Source organism: Ambystoma mexicanum, chromosome 2q (genome assembly GCF_040938575.1).
Source record: "Ambystoma mexicanum isolate Mex_15411 chromosome 2q, UKY_AmexF1_1, whole genome shotgun sequence".
In the NCBI taxonomy this organism is placed as follows: Eukaryota; Metazoa; Chordata; class Amphibia; order Caudata; family Ambystomatidae; genus Ambystoma; species Ambystoma mexicanum.
Genome location: NC_090924.1, coordinates 739,216,357 through 739,233,817, shown reverse-complemented (window position 1 = coordinate 739,233,817; position 17,461 = coordinate 739,216,357). Strand labels below are relative to the sequence as shown.

The window sequence follows — 17,461 nt, the reverse complement described above, 5'->3', positions numbered from 1 at the left end:
AGTACAAACTTGGCACCTCTGTGGTGTCTGCTGCAGCCAATACCTACATTTCTGTATGAGTAGGTTCCTGTACTGGAAAGTACACTGCAATGGAATTTTCTTTAAAACACTACATTGCGTGAAGTATGTACTTTATTACACATGTCCCGATAATCCCTGATATTTTTTTGCTAAAATTACATTCACAACCCCTTGTCTGAAAAGTAAATGAACATGTGATGTCATCAGTGATGTCATCAATGACATTTGTGATGCCATCTTTCATGTCCTGGGTGGTAGTGTTAGCAGTGCACAGTGGTGTGGGCAGTTATGGTTGCTTAGCCTACCATAACTGTCGAATTTCAGGGGCTTTTCGATTTTACTTTGAACCATAATGTCACGTTTAAAAAGTTTATTTAGTGAATTTCACAGGTTTTTAGTAGTGCAACTTAACCATAACGTCCCTCTAACACATTTTTTTTTTTAGTGAATATATATAGTCAATGAAAAATCTTTGTTAAAGGGACATTATGGTTAATTTGCACTACTAAAAACCTTTGAAATTCACTGAAAAAACGTTAAAGCGACGTTATGGTAATGTTGGACTAATAAAGACCTATGAAATTCAAAGAAAAACTTTGTTACAGGGACGTTATGGTTTCAAGTAAAATCGAAAAACCTCAGAAATTCGCCAGTTATGGTAAGCTAAACAACCATAACTCGCGCCACCACCGTGCACTGCTAAGACTAACACCCAGGACATCAAAGATGACATCACAAATGGCATTGATGACATCTCTGATGACATCACATGTGAAATACATTTTGATGAAAAGTCCCTACAAGGAGTTGTGTTTATATTGTTGGTAACAAGATGTCAGGGGTGATCGGGAGACCATACTCATCTAATATCATTGTATTGGAGTGTTGTCGTTAACACAGAAACCTAATCATATATAAACATAGGCAAAGACTGCAGCATGCACCATAGAAGTACACTATTTATAATCTTGTAATTTCGGATAGTACAATAATGAATGCTACCGTATCAGAGTTTTGATTAATGTTAAACAAGTAATAACTAGCTAAAAAATCAAGATTGACAGCACTTGTGCTGGTACCGACAATACATATGAAGAACCACAATGCATATAAATCAGAGGCACATACAGTGAAACTAAAGTAAGGAAGAAAGAAACTGCATCATCAGAAAATGTTAATGACATTAAAGTTTATCTTCATGTATATAAATGAATTGTGTGTTTGAGGCCTGCTCCTTTCCCCATGTATGTGCGACATGAGCTGAGACCAAACCCAAAGGAAAGTACTTAAAGAACATATGACAAGGTTAACGTCTAGATGTATAGCACCTTTTTCAGTTTTATTATTCTGACTGCCAGTGAACAAAACCACCTGCCCTATATATGTCAATAAACAAAAACAAGTGGCCCAGATATGTGATGTCATCAGTGATGTCATCAATGACATTTGTGATGTCATGTTTGATGTACTGGGTGTTAGTCTTAGCAGTGCACAGTGGTGGTGCGAGTTATGGTTGTTTCGCTCAGTGCCCTTGACTTCCAACACTGTGTCGGCACCCCTACCCACAGTAAAGGTTGGACCCACGAATGGATCGCTGACCTCAACTCTCAGGTATCTCTCCTTTCCAACAACCCCTGCCCGTGGTCTGACCACAACATTGTGCAATTCTCCATCTCGCCTGTCATCCACTCCTCGCCCATCCCCATCACACTGCCACCCACCCTGGCCCACAGTTGAAAAACCTTACGACAGAATTCCTAGCTCCCCGCTGAGCTCACTCCTCCACAAGCCCCCCCTTTTCCAAAGTTCCTAACACTCTCGGCAACCAAAACAAGTAAATTCTAACCGCAGCCATTAACACCATAGCTCCACTGAAGCCCTACATACTTAAACCATCTGCCCATAGAAACTCATGGTTCACCCCAGAACTTCAAACACTCTGCACCAACAAGCGGGTAGCTGAAGCCAAACACCCTCTGGGGCCAGTAGGTTGCTGTACACAACAGCCACTAACCTCTACAAAAAGCCATCATCGCTGCAAAATCTTCCACGTACAATGCCCGTATTGCAAATGCCAAGAGATTTGTATCATTCTTAGGGAACTAGAAACTCCCACCATCCCTCCAACCACACAAACTAAAGATGCCACATGGTGCTTAGATATCCAGAACACCATGTTGACCAGAATCGAAACCCTTCAAAAGAAAACTGACACCAAACAAGTCATGATCCAACCCCCGTTAAGTTCTGGCACCGCCCCCCCATCCTCCCCTGGCATCTGTTATGACCCTATGTTTCGCTTCTCCAATGTCTCAGAGGAATAAAGCAAAGCCATCCTTAAAGGGCTCAGACCTTCTTGCTGCAATGGCGATATCTGTCCGGCTAGCCTCATAAAAGATTGCTTCGACCTAGCCCCCCTTATTTCCTCCTTTATCAACGCATCCTTCTCCACCGGCATAGTCCCCACTAGCCTAAAAGAAGCATGGGTTCTCCCTCTTGTCAGAAAACCTACACTCGGCCCTGCTATCCCTACTAACTACTGCCCAATCACAACTGTTGCCTACCTACTTAAAATCCTCGACAGAGCAGCCTATCTTCAAAGCCAGCGATACCTTGAAGTCAACCGAATCTTGGGCATGCGCCAATCGGGTTTCCGCCAAGGCCATGGAACCAAATCGGCTCTCATCGACCTAAAAATCCAGATTGATGAACTCAGAGATGAAGGCAAGCCTGTCCTACTACTTCTCCTAGATCTTCGACTTGGTTGACTACAAAATCCTAGGCTAGCACCTATTCACCTATGCCAAATTCTCTCCAGATGCCTCAGCCTGGATGGCTTCCTTCCTATGGAACAGATCCATGAAGGTATTCACAGAGAATGCCAGCGCACCACCAGCCCCCATCTCCTTGGCCGTCCCACAAGGATCTTGTGTGCAGCCAACTCTGTGTAACATATTCACTAAACCATTATTCACATTCTTCAACTTCACTGGCATATCTTGTACAAAATATGCAGATGACACGCAGATCTTACTCCCTCCCCCCTCTCTGGTAACTACCAGGAAGATTCCGCCTTTCTCAATTTGGTATACTCGGCCATCCAATCCATGCCCCTATTATGCCTAAACGATGAGAAGACAGAGCTTCTCATAGTGGGGCCCCCTTTGGTGATCAAAAAACGATACCCCAAAAAACATCCTTCAACATTGATAAGGTAGTAATCCTGGTCTGCCCCAGTGCTGCTTATACGACCAAGCTAATCAACACCTCTAGACCTTTGCTGTCCCCAGACAGTTGCATGGCCATAGCCCGAGCCACCATAGGATCTAGACTAGACTACTGCAATGCCCTCTATGCAGGTACAACCGACTTCAATATTCACAAAATGCAGGTTATTCAGAATAACGCCCTTAAAGCTGCGCTCAACATCCCCAAACCAGATCACATAACTGCAGCGAGAAAACCTGGCCACTTGCTCCCAATTTGTGAGCAGATCATTTTAAAAACCCTCTCTATCACACATGGATGCCTATCCAAAGTTGCCCCCCACTTATCCCATAAATTCACCAGTGCATTTTCCGCCAGACCGACCAGAGCAGCGCACGCCCACCGCATCAGCCAGCCTAAATTCAAGCGTGCTAAAGCTGGAGGATTTTGCTTCCCAACATTGGCTGCCAATCAGTGCACCTACTCCCGCTCTCTCTCTGGGCTGAATAGTCTTACTGGACTTTCAGGAAAGCGCTAAAAACATTTCTGTTCACCTAACTCTGATATACATTGCTCCCTCCTCCGGAGGTATGTCAACAAAGTTTGCCCGTCAATTGTTAACTCATACCAAGTTTCTGGTCCTCGATACTGTACCCTTGTGTAACTGGTTTTATGTAACAGCGCCTTGATGCCCAAAAGCTTAGCGTGCTATATAAATGGAAAATAAATAAATAAAATCAATACAAATACAAAAGTAAGGACTCTGAATAATTAGAGTGCTCAGATTTCTGTGCCCAATATATTTCGGGAGCGGGAATAAGGTGAATTAGTGTTCATTTTAGTTTGTTTTAGCTTGTTTTTTTAATGTTTTTAACGTGTATCGTGCAGGTAACAGGGGCCAAGGGAGGGCCTGTCGAACAAATAGTGTGGGTGTTGCGCATAGGGACGGTATGTGTGTGTGCGTGGTGATTGAGAGACAAGGGAGCATGGGTAGGAGGCAACAGGGGGAAGGGTAGAGAAGGACTGGTAAGAATGCCGAAGACAAAGTGCTTAAACAAAGCTCTTAACATGGGTGTAGTTGATCTGTTGGAGTATATGTGTGGTGCATTTCCATTGTATAAAGACAACATTGAAAACTATCATAGCCAATGGGTGGTGGAGACACAGAGGGATGTTTCCGCCCATGGCCAGAGCAGAGGGAAAAACCGAGGGATACTGGAACATATGTACACATTTGTGGCAGCTAAATATAAAGGTAAGGAGATCCAAAGGAGGAAAGAGATTCTAGAATTATGGAAGATGGTAGAGGATATAGAGGATGATGATGAGTACAAATCTCAGTGTGATAACATCGTACCCCCAAATGTAGTTAAGATAGCAGTATCCGAGGAGAAGCAGGAATTTCCTCCCCCTGTAGGATATTACCCAAACCTTCCTGCTACAGGATATACTAATCCAAAATATGTGCCTACACCCGCCACAGCACCACCACCCCATACCACACGAATACTAACACGGCAGTACCACGTGATAGCAAACCACAGAAAGAGTTGAACGAGGCTTTAGAGGCAGCGCAAGTGGAATTGGTATGGTTCAGGGCCTTCAAGGAAGAAGCAAGCAAATCGGGGTGTGGCCTGGATGAATGGAGGGCCAGAGACATTTTGTTTAGATAAGACAGCACTGCGATCAAGGATGTTCATAATGAAAAGAGGAAGAGTGACGAACGAGGGGCGGGAATTGCAAGTTACGGAACAGTGAGGTCGGATGGAGGTACGAACAGCGAGCTGCGGGAGGACAAGTTGGACACAATGGATGAATTGGAGGATGAGGAGGCGGCACTGACAGTTACTCCACAGGTAGAGAGCTTGTGGGGTCTGCAGTTGAGGAAAAGATTTGGGCAGGCAGCAGTGGCGATGAAAAATGCAAGTGATGGCAAGAGGGCAAGAAAGGGAGTGGACATGCAGTTGCCATTATTGCATAAAGGCCCCCGGGAAGACTAGTATGTCCCCATGGGCCAAGATGGGCAAATATTATTTGATTAAAACACTCCCGCCCCCTACTGCCGGGGCTGGGAAATGGATTTACGATTTTGAGAAGCAAACAGTGGGAATTCCTCCAGCGGTGGTAGATGTCAAAAGCTTACTCGTAGCAATCGTGGGAGATCAGGCTGGGGATGTTTGAGTTAAGGCTGGATACCTGGGAGTGAAAATAGATGACGATACACATGATGGGCCACACTTTAAGGACATTAGAGCACAGATGTGGCCTGCACTCTGGTGGGCATACCTCGATACACCGGATTTGCAGTCCATAATGCAGTACACAATGGGGGATGATTAAGACCCCTCAATACATTTTGAAAGTGCAGGAGATGTAAAGGGAAGAGACGGGGTACAGTGGGACGGATCAGTTTTGCGTTTTTATTTTGTTATCAAAAGGGGATTGCCCAAGGAGGTACAGAAATCTCTCGATAAGATTGTGGGCATAGGAGCAAAAGGGTGGGTTGAAATACAGACTGTAATTATAAATCATTGTAAGCGGATCAAAGAAAGAGAAAAGGAAACAGCACAAATGTTGCAGTTTGAGGAAATAAAACTGGTGCAGAAAAAATTGGCAAAAATAGCAGCAGTCACTCACTGTTTTCTGAAAATTGAAATTAAACAATAGACCAACAATTAAATAATTTACTCATATATAACAAATTTCATTATATTTCATAGAGTTTCATCAATAATACAAACAATAACACAATGGACAATACAATTACTCATACTTGAATTTAATTCAATCAACTCATAGAGCACACCCAATCAAACCATGCACACAACTAACACATGCAAACAATTAAGATGGGTACATAAACACAATTAACAATTAAAAGGAAGTTGTAATTTTCACAACAAAAAAGCTCAAAAAACTGTTAATATAATTGAATGTGTAGCTACGAGAAAACTGAATCACTCAATTTTGCTGATTTAACTTCCTGCTACTCCAGAAAGCACTGACCGGTTTCAACGCTGAAAGATGAATTATGATCATCTTCATAAGGGGAAATAATAAACCTAAGAACAAATACATATACAGGCATTATCACAAAAATACACAACCAATTGTGTGAAGTTGTAACAAAACAAAAACAAAAAATAGTTTACTTACAATACAGGCCATCTAATTCATATACAACTCTACAAGCATACAGTTGTCCTTGATATCCTCGCCCCTGTCATGAGAATCCGCCTGAAGCCCAAAGCCAACTGCAACTCCTGGTACGTCTCTGACCTCGTCACCCTAAAACGCAAGTGCAGGGAGGCCGAAAGGAAATGGGGTGCTTCATGTACATCCTCTGACAAACTGGCCTGCCGCCTGCTGCAAAGGCCATTCCGGCTCTGTCCTAACCAAGAAGAGAGCGCACATACAAACCTGCGTCTCTGCAGCATCAAACAACTCGGCCGAACTCTTGCAAGGAACTGGCCAAGCCTGCCGCAGTCTCTACCTCTCCTATCCCCTCCCAGGCCCTCTGTATGGCTCTGGCTACTCACTTAATCTTTAAAACTCAGGACATCCTGTCCTCTCTTTCCTCCTATCCCCTCCCAACACTCCCTGCTCTTCCTCTGGCCCCTCTGCAGCCACCTCTCCTTTCTCCTTCTCTGCCTTTCCCCTTTTCTCCGCAGACGAGGTTTCAAAACAAGTCCGATCTATGAAAGTCTCGTGGAAACAGGTTCACCCCTGTTCCTCCAAAACCATCAAGGACCACATTGACTCCTTGGCTCCTTCCCTGGCTGATTTCTGCAATCACTCCTTTGCCACTGGAGTCTTCCCATCCCCCCTGAAGCACTCCCTTGTGCACCCCCTTCTTAAGAAACCCACTGCCGACCCTACCTGCCCGGCCAACTACCGCCCAATCTCCATCACTCCCTTCCTGGGCAAGCTCCTGGAGAAACTGGCCATCTGCCAGCTTAATCTCCACACTGAATCTGTCGGTTGTCTACATGACCATCAGTCTGGCTTCAGAGCTGACAGAAGCACGGAAACTGCTCTCCTGAACATCCGTGAAGACCTGCTCTCCAACCTTGACTTTAACACCCCTTGCGTCCTCATCCTCCATTTCTCCTCTGCCTTTGACACTGACAACCATGCCATCCTGCTCAACCGTCTTCGTGATAACCTAAGTATCACCGGTCAGGCTCTGGCATGGCTGACTTCTTTCCTCTCCGACCGACCCTCCCAGGTCCAACTTGGGTCCTTCCTCTCTGCTATCAATTTCTTCACCTGTGGTGTCCCCAAGGGGTCTAACCTCTCTCCCTGGCTGTTAAACCAATACCTGGCACTCCTGGCCCACCGCATTTCTGCTCTCTGTCCCAACTTTCAGTGCTATGCGGATGACACCCAGCTCATCTTCAGGCTACCCTCGCCCTCCGCCTCTACTTCCCTCATCTCTGACTGTCTGTCTGCTATCCAGGAGTGGTGTGCTGCCAATGACCTCTGCCTTGATGCCAGTAAGACTGAGATTCTCCTCATCGGTACACCCACTCCCTCCTTTCCTGTAGCTCTCTGCCCGGCCTCTCTTGGCCCTCTTCCTGTTAACACCAGCAAGGCTAAAAACCTTGGGGTCATCTTCGACTCTACACTCTCCTTCTTCAGGATGTGGCTGAGAGGTGGATAGATGGGTCATTTTGCAAGGAATGCAGAAGCAATGTGGGATTAGGGTACAATCCATACACTCCTGCAGGCCCAATACTGCAGCAGCAGCACTTCCCCTGCACCCCTGATCCCAACATCTGTACCATATGAAATACACCAGGCATACACACATTCCACCACAACCCCCTCAGGCACAGTTGCCTCCCCCCTCTTGGCACCCCAACACAAGCTGTGCTGCCAAGTCAATCATACAGCGTCCCAATGCCCGGGAGCAATGATGTTCCAAATGGGACAGTGACACGTTATCTGGGAGTGAGTGTTTTGGGAGGAAACCCTTTCACGTTCCCAGGCACCAATACATATCCTCATTAGGACAGCGCACAGGAAGCTCTTGCATGCCCAGTCCTGTCTGTGAGAACCCACCCTGATGAGAAACCTTTGGTGGGCGCTGAGATAGGAAATCAACAATTCATCTTAATGGTTGACAGGGGTGCCACTAAATCATGCATTAGTTAAGGAAACTTTCTGTTATCAGATGAAACTCTTGACACGCCATGCTTCTTCGGGCCTGTGGCAACGGTTCCATTTATTGAAGATGTAGTTACCAAAATTGGAGGCAAAGTGGTGAGTGCACCTCTATTGTATTCAGAAACCTCACCATTTAAATTTGTTAGGGCGTGACCTCCTGAGCAAATTAAACAGAAATGTGTGCTATGGGAGCAATGGTGATCAATGCCAGAGGTTGGGAGGTGGTGGTTGGCTGCCTTCCTGTTGATCCTCTTGTTTGTATACAGGATTACAGTGTTACTTGATGCAGTGCCCCAGATTCGGAAGGCAGGTGGCGGATACCATCTGATTTTATCTTCAGACCGTTGTGACCCCCAGTGTTTGTGTCAGGCACAATAATCTCATTGGACTTGCAAGGGTTGGTGGTATCGGAGACCAGGATTGTTGTAGTTACACGCGATTCAGACGGCTGTGAGTGGCGCACTGTATTGTGCATTGAACCAACAGTACCCCTAAAAGAAGTGACCGATGCAGAATTGTTTGAAGACTGGGTTGATGATGGTGAGATAGTGTTGGCTATTTGCATACCGTGTGAGAAATGGGTGCAATATTGTAAAGTACAGTGTCCTTTGGCCCTTGTGACAGTGCCCTCCTTCACTGAAACCGATCCAAACAGGTTACCAAGAGGTTATGGACACCAGTGCAAATGATGTTGGCCTCTTACTGGGGGTGACACCCGTTCGCATAACACTCAAGCAAGGTGTGGTGTTGCCTCTGGTGAAACAATATCCACTGTCCAAAGAGGCAAAGGAAGGGATAAGAGATGCCATCTCTGCACTTTTAAATCCAACTCCCCAAGCAACACAGCTATATACCCGATAAAAAAGGCAAAGGGGTCATGTTGGAGAATGATCCAGGTTCTCCACCCTTTAAATGACATTGTACAGGCAGAGTTTCAGTTCATTCCCAACCCTGCAACCATTTTGTGTAGCATTCCAAAACAAGCATCACATTTCACTGTAGTGGACTTGAAAAATGCCTTCTTTTCTTCCATACTTCTGCACCTAGACTCTCAATACCTCACCACGTTTACGCATGCCGGAAAGCGGTATGAACATACAAGATTACCTCAGGGATACTGTGAATCCCTGAGTATTTTTAACTGAATATTACATGCAAATTTGGGGAACATAGAGGTGCCCATCACTATCATTCAATATGTGGACTATTTGCTACTATGCAGTGATAATGGGCAAGCGTTTTGGAAGGACTCTGTCACGCTCTTCCAGTTGCTAGCATAGAAAGGGTGCGAATAGAGAGAGCTAAGTTACAATACTGTCTCCAAGACGTTCTCTCTTTGGGATATCTGTCCATGGAAAGAAAATAATACCAGAACGTACCGTGTCAGTGCGTAGTGCCCCCCCCAGGCCAAAAACTGTCAAAGAAATGCAGAAATTCCTTGGAGTCAGGGCGTGGATTCTAGATTATACTGCATACACTATGCCTCGGCTGCGTTTATGGTCTTTCCATCACATTTTTTGCATCGAGGAACAATTCCATTGAATTTTTAGCATTGAGAAAATGTGCATCAAATGCATTTTAAACATTTATTTTTAATGGGGGGGTCCCTTCCCAACCCCCTGTTTTTACCCTTTAAAACCTTACAAAAAAATGATCCCTTTACCCTTTAAAAACATGCATTCGATGCATATTTTTTTCAATGCAAATCCCTCAATACAAATGAATTCGATGGAAAATCCATCGATGGATTTACTAGGTACCCCTCTGCTGCAGGGCCTCAAACAAGCACAAAGGACAGACAACAGGATAACTTGGACAGAAAACATGCTCACAAGCTTTAATGAACTGAAAGAGGTTATTTCCACTGCCCCAGTGTACTCAACCCCTAACTACACTTAAGAGTTTGATTTGTTTTCCCATTCTAATGGTCAAATGATGACTGCGGTATTCATGCAGAAAAGCACTGTGGGCCACAAGCCATTGGCCTATTACAGTGGAGTGCTAGATTCAGTAATGCAGGTCTAGTTCGCTTGCGACAAGGCGCTTGCTGCTGCTGCATTTGCAATTGAGAAGAGCTCCATGATTACCATGGGGTGCTCTGTAACACTGTATGTGGAACATACATTATTTGCCATCCTTGAACGAGCTAAATCAAGTGCGACTATGCAGCGTGCAGCTGCGTATTAAGTTATCCTATCCAGCCCAAATAAACACGTTGTGCGCTGCAAGACAGTAACTACTGCTACTTTCCTGACAGAATTGCACCTTGCTAGACATGACTGTGTAACATTTGAAGGGGAGGAGGAGGACATACCAAAAAGCAAGAGACCATGCGCTCAAGGGGGGAGAAGTGCTTTTCATTGATTGGTCAGCAACTATCAACGAGGGGACAGGCCTGAGACATACTGGTGCAGCAGTTTTCTGCCTAGTGGACGGAGAATGAGGTAGTGGTGCAAAAACGACTACCTATGCATTATTCAGCACAAGCAGCAGTACTCATAGTGCTCATCAAAGTGCCCCTACCATCCCAGGGATGTTGAGTGACCATTTATTCTAATTCCACTTTTATTCACCACAATGATGCACTCTGGCCTTACAAGGTGGAAAAGGAGCGGGTGGTTTTGAGGGGCTGATGGGTCCCCAGTGTAATATGCAGCACTATTGCATAAACTGATGGACGCACTTTCCCAGCCCAACATGATGGCAGTGGTTAAATGCACTGCCCATACCAATGACAAAGAAGTTTCACTCAGCAATGCCGCTGCACATTCAGCGGTCAAACAAGCCACTTATCTCCCAGGACCCAACATCTCTGAATATCCACTAACTCCAGAATTACATGCAGTAAGCACCCTTTGGGAACACTACAAACAAATAAGACTACAGGTGTAAGCACAATCTCACCATTGGTATAAGTCTGTACTACACTGTTTTTTGGTAGCAGGGCTGAGCAGCCAGGCTTATCTCAAGAGGGATGTGAGCAGTACAAGGTGTTGCACAAAGGACTTGCAGTCACAGTGGTTCAAACAAACACTTACTCAAGGTTTCTTGGTAAAACAATATTAATTTATTTTCACATTTAGTTAGAAAACATTCCACTAGTAATAAGCAGCTCAATATCACACAACAATACAATACACTACAGTACCAAACCAATAAGTTTCTGAACAGGTTAGACTCCCCTGAAGTGGGAGCAAAATGGCACATCAGTAACTTTCAAAAGGGGTAGAAAGACAAAGGTTATAAGAATCAAACAAGTTACTTTCATAGGCAGGGCAAATAGTTTCAGTTCACTGCAAGAGGCAGTTCAATTCAATAGGCCTGGGCCAAAGTCAATGGATCAGTGTCTTGGATAGGATAGCACAGTTCTGGTAGTAAACGGTTAAGTATTTGCCAATGTTCTTAGAAGTAGTTTGCACGAAAAAGAGTTATATGTCGGTTTAGGAGCGAACAAGACTCCAAAGTTGGGAAAGTTTCACAAACTTTCATCACGCCAAAGAGGATTTCTCTACCGCATTTGCACAGTACCTTTAGAATGAAGAAAAGCTGTAGCTGAGGCAGTTGTTCCTGGCAGTTCCTGCAGATCTCGCTGATCCTGAGCCTCAGTCATGGGGACAAGAAGGAGGACGTTGGGAGGGTCCTGCAATGCCCGGGGACGGATCCACAAGCTTGGCAAAACGTTGTTTTAAGGTGCGAGTTCCTTTTAAAGTCCACAATCTGGTATCCTTCTCACTGGCTATCTGGTTTTCAACAGCACTCTGAAGAAAATTCGACCAGTATGGAGATGGTTTCCAGGTGGCTTGCGAGTTGGTTGTTCCCACCAGCTCAAGGGAAGAAGTCGTCCTTGAAGGGCTTCTCTGTCGAGGGAGTTTCAGGCAATTCGGACCTGTAGCAGGGCTTCACCGGGCAAACCAACGGTTCAGGAGTTGCAGCAGTCGTCTTCCTTCAGCTCGTCTTCGGTTCTTTCGTTCCAGTGGTCGACTCTCCCCTCCAAGTCCCAGAGACCTGCTTTTAAACAGTTTTCTCCCATTCATTCCAGCCTAGCTGTCACTCACCCAGCAGGGTGGCTGTCCTTGCCGGACAGTCAGCCAGCCAATCACGCCAGAGTGCATTCAGGTCTCCTAGGAGACTAAGCACAGGATGTTTTCGGGCACCTCCCTCACATCCTGTCCACCCCAGACACTCAGCCGCCAGAGGGGGGCTTCAGTACAGAAGCCTGCCAAAGGCAAACGAACATAGGGACCAAACATGGTTTGGCGTGCAGAGACAAACACTATAAGGACCTTTCCAAAAAGAAATGGCGAAAAAAATCCATCAGAACCTGTTTTTACAGATTGGGCTCACACGCCATCTTGAAAAACATGGCTCTGGTGGATTTCAGCTACCGGAGCGTTTAAAAGGGTTGTGGTCGGGGAAATCATGGTAATACTACTGCAACCAGCCATTCTGAGAGGAAAGGGTAGCTTTTGAGGGCTACATGAGTTTTCTAGGCATAGGGAACACTATGTATTCCCTCTAGCACTCTGCTGTAAGGCAGTGTGTGCTGGGTCTAGCAATTTAAAAAGACTAGCAAAGTCAATTTAACTTTACATTCACTGGGAGACAATAGTCCGTCCCAGAGAAGGTATTTAAACCTTGGGAAGTCTGAAAGACATCCCTGTGCCACTATACTGAGGGTGCTGTGTGACGCACAAGAAAAATATGATGCCTATGGAGTTGTCTAAAACTCCATATCCAAAGAACACGAAAGTAAAACACACATCAAAATACATGAGTGGGGAAAAAGGCTCACTCTTTCCATGTAAAAATGAAAGTCCTAGAAATCCATCAAAGTTGCCGGGGGTCTCAAAAGGCAAGGGAAATTAGCACATTTATGAGATTTCTCCTTAACAGAGCCCCACAGGAAGATGGTGATTTGTGGCAGAAAAGAGGGTGCATACAGTCCCTTACTGATTTATTGTGGCGGCATGAAAGTATAGGTAAGGTTGTCGTGCCACGTGAATTATTGCTGGTTGCCTTCGAGCAGCTACACCATCCATATCGTTTGTCAAAGCAGCATGTTGCTGCAGATATTTAGATTTGGTTTGTTCCCAATCTTCAGGAGATTCCTACTAAATTGGGGATGAACTGCATTACGTGTCATACCTACAGTACTGGTCACACCCTGAGAACAATGAGGTACATTGCCCTGCTCTACTGGGCCAATTAGGGAGCTCCACATTGATTACGCTGACATGGGAGAGCGGTGCAATGGGTATAAGTACTTGATTGTACGTTTTATGTCCCTTTTCTCAATGAGTCCTTGTTTGTATTGAAAATTATAGCTGTGTAAAAATATTTGTATTTTTTATTTTTCAAAATTTATATCACTAATTGATTTATGCATAATAACGTCTTTAGTCTTTCTGTACAGGGGCATAAAGGTCCTTCGTTGGGTCTAGCTATACCCTTTTTAGCATTTTTTCATTTTGATCTGAGTTAAATAGCCACAACTATCAAATTGTTGCAGGCGATACAGACATATCATTTGTTCAAACCATTATACGTAAGGCTTATTTTTTGAAATTCCCATAGTAGGTGATTATGAAGAGTACCTATTTTATGGTTATTAGGTTGTTCTATTCTGCCTGGGTTGGCTCCTTATTTAAGCACATTATTTTGGTCTATGATGGGCCTCAGACCAAGGCTTGTTAGCCATTGGTGTGGGATGCTCACCCTAGTACCCCCCAAGGGGTTTGTCTGCTTCAAAAACGGTTAAAGTTCATTTGGTACATAAAATTCATCAGGTAACAAAACGATTTGATTGTGTAAGGCGCTGGTAGGTTGAACGTCATTGGGAACCAAAGTTCAGGTCAGTAGAGGGAGTAGGGAGAGTCAACGGCGCGTGTGCGCACCAGGTATGTGTGCAGCGGGTGCGGTATTTGTTAAATAGCTGCTTCTTAGCGGTAGGTGTGGTGGTTGAGGTCAGGGGTATGTGTTTGTTCTGGCAGGATTTACCCAGACCGACTGTGGCTCTGTTAGGCCTGAGAACGTCTGGCTGGGGGGTGTGTAACCAGCAGTGTTTACTTAGAGTGATGGGGAGTGAGTGGGAGGTGTTGGTATGAGAACAGTTATACCGAATGGTGTCATAGTATCTCTGTGTTCTAGTTGAGTGGTGGTGTAAAGAAGAGAGTAAGCATGGGGTGTGATATGATGGGTTATATGCTCTTTCATATGTTCTCTGCATTCCAGACCATACTATGTACGTCGCGCAGTTCTATGCGCTTCTTTCCGTTCTATGGACTTTTATTCATTCCATGCGTCCCCGTCAGTGCAACACACTCCGATCTGCTCGATGCATTCATGCATTCCAGTCCGCTCTGCGCGCTCCTGACTGCCCCACGCATGGACTCCTGTCTGCCCCTCGCATGCACCCTGTCTGCACCTGTACTTCGCGTTCACCCACCGTACGCAGTCACCCGCTCCCCGCATTCTCCCACTCCCGGCACTCACCAGCTCCCTGCACTCACAAGCTCTGCACACTCATCCGCTCTATGCACTCATGCTTTCCCCGCATTCAACATTAGTATGCACTCATCAGCCCCTTAGACTCATTGGTTAGTACGCAGTAGTCCAGTTCTATAAATTCATTTGCTCTCTAACCTCATCCGCTCTATAACCTCCTCCACTCTACACGCTCCTCCACTCTACACGCTCCTCCACTCTACACGCTCCTCCACTCTACACGCTCATACGTTCTGTGCAATCATCAGTTCAACATTCGCTTCTCTGTATTTATGCCCTTGTCCGCCATACGCGCTCGTCTGATATACATACCCAACCATTCTACATGCTCATCCGCTTATCATGTTCATCCATTCTATACCTTCATCCGATCCACATACTCATTCAATTTACACACTCGTTCGATCTATGTGGTCATCTGTTCCTCCACTTATGCATTCTAGTAGCAATCTCGAGAATAAGCCTATGCATTTCGGACCATGGGTCCTTCGTCAGGACCTTGTACCCTCGCTTGTCACAAATAGTCCTTGTGTTATACAAAATAGTGAAATCAATCGATACAATCATCATGTTGGAATTAACCATAGCATTACATCATGCCATTACCACATAGAACGACACATAGTTGTTGTTAACAATTGCATTTACATAATACATTTACATGGGGCCTACCAAGTAGAACAAGACACGCATTCACATAGAAAGTATATGACAAGAGATATCAGGAAAAAAAAGTGAACATTGCGCTATTCATCAACATTCATGGTTGCTTGCATTGCCTGCATTAAACAAAGATCATGTTGAACATTAATGCCAACGCAGCTTTCCCGCCGTGTATATTGCTAAACATCATTCAGATTGTCAAATAAATTAGTAATATTCAAAGATCATGCTGCTACTGTGATGTGTTTACCAACACCCGAAATAGATAATTTTGCTTTTGTACATGTTAGCATTGTGCCGTGGTCACCCCTGCCCGAGGAGTATGTTTATCATGAGCTCAATGCTGCCATCCTTGCACTAAAAAGCGTAATACCTATCAACCAGTATAGAATTAATATGTGATCACTTGCAAGAACCCTTATAAGCACCATCATGTGAATGTCAAACAGTGTGCGCCGGTGTAGATGAGAACTGACCTGTGATTAAATAGTAGCAGCTAACCGCTGTGCGCTGCTCTGTGCAACACAATCTAAGAAATAACATGTGTATGAGCTTAGATATGTATTAAAATGAATAGTGAAATGTTAGCATCGCTGTAGCAGTCGTAGCTTACTGTTGGGTTTCATCAGAGTGGCGTGTAGGCACGGCAGCGGCATCAGAAACCGAAGCTGTCGTGTCTCTCTATTTGAGCGACTATGTTGTCATGGAGATGGCTACAGCAACTTGCACTGACAAGATGGCCGTAATGCAAAGACAGCGGCGGCCATCTTGAGATAGTATGCTTTCTCTTTATATTATACGTGTGTCTGCTAGTTAGGAACAGTATGAAAATGCTCAATCATCTCGGGAGGATATCCCAGGGGCAATGTGTTCGCCTTGGAAGCAAGATGACACAGAGCACCACGGGTTCGATCCGCGGGTCCGCGCTTAGAAACCTCTGGGTATTAAGCGCATTATGAATAACCTATCAAATCATCTATAAACCAAAACTGTACTGAAACATATGACTAAACATATTTACTGATAAACCGGCACTGTCGAAATTCTAGTGTCATGTGCTCCTACCTGTACCATCATGTGTTTGTCTTATATTGAGTCTCATCTCCATAGCTATAATATACATCCAGAGTGTACCATCGAAAACATATGGCATGATTAAATAACAATGATATTAATTGCAAACAACATTACGTTAAGCAGTGACATAGTCAGGCAGTAAATTATGCATTATTTAATGTAGCCTTCATAGTTCCTTCATCTTTTGGGAATATAATCGTTTAGTGCTTAGCACCAGGGATATCCTATGTAACTGACAAGGTTGTGCCGCTCTGTGGCGATTTCTAGTTCACGGGTGCTGTCCTAATTAATTACAGGTCTGTTGGGTTGTTAAAGTTAGGACTGTAGGAACTCTTTACAAAAAGCAGTTGAGGTCCCACTCCTCATTCTTGGCATTTGGTACCATCGTGTTCAGCCGGTCTATCCAAAAGGCTTTACGTTGCTGTCTCCTTGTCTTCATATCTTCATGTTGCACTTGTTTATCGATTACTTCTAGTACCTGGAATTTAAGTTGTGCTACATTGTGGTTTTGTCCAGTAAAGTGTCTTGCTACTGACGATGCCACATTTTTATTTATCATACAAGATTTATGTTCAGCCATCCAAATTCTAATTTTCTTTCCAGTCTCTCAAATGCATAGGCATTTGATGCAGTATACTGGGTTCTCTGTGTTGCAGGTGGAAAAGTGTTTACGTTTTATCTTCTCCCCTGTCCGGGGATGTGGGACTGTGTTCCCTTTGATTATGTTGCGGCAGCTGCCACAATTCAAACATGGGAAGGTTCCTTGTCTGTTACACTTGGTGGTGCTCTTTTTGTCTTCTCTTGTGCTGACCAATGCTGC

At 44.7% G+C, this 17,461-nt stretch overlaps 1 protein-coding gene across 4 annotated transcripts in view; it reads left to right on the top strand.

Moving 5' to 3' along the window:
* Window positions 1-17,461, top strand: part of LMBR1 (limb development membrane protein 1) — a 1,168,513-nt gene that overhangs the window by 949,233 nt on the left and 201,819 nt on the right. The window lies entirely within an intron of this gene.